Source organism: Lathyrus oleraceus, chromosome 5 (genome assembly GCF_024323335.1).
Source record: "Lathyrus oleraceus cultivar Zhongwan6 chromosome 5, CAAS_Psat_ZW6_1.0, whole genome shotgun sequence".
Lineage (NCBI taxonomy): Eukaryota > Viridiplantae > Streptophyta > Magnoliopsida > Fabales > Fabaceae > Lathyrus > Lathyrus oleraceus.
Genome location: NC_066583.1, coordinates 101514925 through 101517839, shown reverse-complemented (window position 1 = coordinate 101517839; position 2915 = coordinate 101514925).

Genomic DNA, 2915 nt, shown 5'->3' with positions numbered 1-2915 from the left:
GATATTTCAATCAAACTACCAATTTTATGACCAATAAATATACAATTTTACCCAATTTTTGAAAAAAAAAACATTTTTATCGGTTTTTTAGAAATGTCCGATAAAAATTCACGTTTCTCACGCATTTTTATCGAATTTTTGAAAAACCGGTAAAAATGTATACTTTCCGCCATATATTTTGTAAATTCCGATAAAAATGCATGTTTTTTATCGGAGATTTTTTTAAAAATTGATAAAATGCATGTTTTCTACTTAATATTTTGACAAAAAATAGGTAAAAAGGTATGTTTTCTACCATATTTTTTAAAACAATTGATAAAAATGCAAGCAGTTATACCGTTGATTTTGAAAATACTGGTAGTGTAAAATGTTTCTTATGTTAACTGGAAATTTTTAAGAACCAGGAAATGCATGAAGTTTTTCGTAATTTTAAAAACTATGGTATTTTAAATTGCATCGTTTTTTTTTGTATTTGCAGTGAGGACCAGAGGATCAAACAACACGTTTGCTTCTAAGCAGCATGATAAAATTGCATATGTTGCTGCGAGGGCTCGTGCGAGGGGAGATGATGTCGATGACTCGCATATTTGGGTGGGAAGAGTAACCCTAATTGATCCTCATAGGAGGTGGATGGCGGTCAAGCAGTTTCGTGTACCCGTAGTATATAACATAGAGGATCTAGACCTATTGATTGATGGACCTGAGATCCTAATGATTAGCCAGTTGTTGCGGGTATTGAGAATGTAAAGGGTCAGGGTGAATGGCAGATGGTGGTCAAGACAAAGGTGCCTCATCCTTCTAAGACGGTAGCTCTGACTAATATAGAGGTTACTCCTTAGTCAGATACAGAGGTGGTTGCTACTGTTTATATGGAGGTTACTCTGCCGACTACAAGTGATGTGGAGGCTACTCCTCTTGTTGATACAGAGGTTATTGCATTGTCTTCGACTGAACCATTTGTGCACACGGATGAAGGGTTTCTTGGAGGGCCTAATGACCGTTCTATGCTTATTGGATATGTCGATCATGTGACATTCAGATTATGATAGAGAGAGGTATGTATGTGTTATGTTAAACTTGACTTTATTTATTATTGATACGTTGAAAATAACTTATGCTTTTTACTTTGTTTGTTATAGGACCGACTGCCGCTGTAGGTGCCCACCACGGGGCAAAGCTGGAGAATTTCTTATATGCCCCAATGACACGTGAGGTCAAGGCGATTGTAGAGGATTATGGTCTCTTCTCATTGGTAGATTGTTTGCTCATCATGCCCGACGCTTCATTATTAACAGCCTTTGTTGAGCAATGGCATAATGAGACGTTTTCCTTATCTTTTGTTTGGTGAGAAGACGATTAGCTTGGATGATGTCTCCTCTTTTATCCAGTTTCCCCTGCCAGTTAGTGTCTTCACCACTCCTCTCATTAGCTAGCAGCTAGCGTGTATTAGTGTTATACGAGACTTTGGGGTTACTAAGGAGAAGGTGTTGGAGGAGTTTAGGTTTACTGGGCAGCTTGTTGGTTATATGAGTTTATTTTAGGTATAAAAATGTATTACTTCTTATTAATTTAGTATAATTCATGGCATTTCTTTATTTTCCTGTGTTCTTGTGCAGTGTTGGATATATGAGAATTTCCCTTTTATTTGTGAGAGACAGGTTATTCCTACCATTGTTGGCTCCACAAGGGCCAATAGATAGAAGTTTGGGCATGCACATCCAGACGGTGTTCTAGAGTACAAGAAGAAGATTGACGCACTGACTATAGACGATGTAATCTCATCACCATATGCAAACCATAAAGTGCATCAGGAGTTCGGTGACACTTCACTTTTTTTTATTATTAGCGATGGGAGACCTTAGCGGTTAGACACTTGCTAGAGAGGTGATGACAAAACTAGCAAATGGGGGTTTGTTTGAAATTGTTTGTTTGATCTGAAAACAAGAGAAATTTGACTTTGGAAAAGATATGATTATAAAGGTGATTAGGTATTTTCGTTAGAATCCCTTACTTCTCTTCTATTGATGAAAGCACACTAACAAACATACAGAGACATAAGAGTTGAAGGTGACGAGAAACACAAGAAAGGGGGTTTGAATTGGGTTTCAAGAAATAAAACTTTTAATTCCCAACACAACAAACAGAAAACAAAGAACAAAAATAATGAAACAAATATTTTTATCCTTGTTTACTATTAACTAAGTTACCTACAGTCCACCCGCCAAGGTGATTTTTCCTTATCAACAAGGACTTAATACACTATAATTAAACTTTATTACAACACAAAGACCAATTGTCAATGTGTTCTTGACTAATACTCACTAAACCTTAGTCACTCAAGGAAATACAACCAAACAGGTTGAGATACAAAATGTGTTTACAAAATGCTTCTAAGAAAGCAGAATACACAAATAAATTACAAGTATATCACACAAAATATATTCTATGAAGAGTATGAACAAAAGTTCTTGTGTGTGTTTCTTTTCTCTAAAATATTTCACAAAGTGCATTGTTCACGTATAAGATAATCTTTTAGAGTGTAGCAGCTTTCAGTCTCCCCTGGTTGAAATGTCTTTAGAACTAACTTTGGCTTCACGTATCGGAATGTCTGGTTATCGACAATTGTCTTACTTCGGAATCTAGTTTAGACTTGTATTAGAACTTGATTTGAAATTCATAATTTTCTATGTCAAGGCCTGGTTGGAAACTATGTTGAGTCAGAACTTGATTTAAAAACTTATACGTCTAGTTAACCTATATAAGCCTGGTTAATGCCTTCTAACTATGAAGCTGTGAAACTTTTGAAAGGTTTTAACTTCTTAATAAATTGTTTAGCTTGATTGAAAAGTTTAACAATAATGGTGAACTTATTCAAAGTTCTCAAATTAGTGATCAAAGTCATAAAATATAGAAGT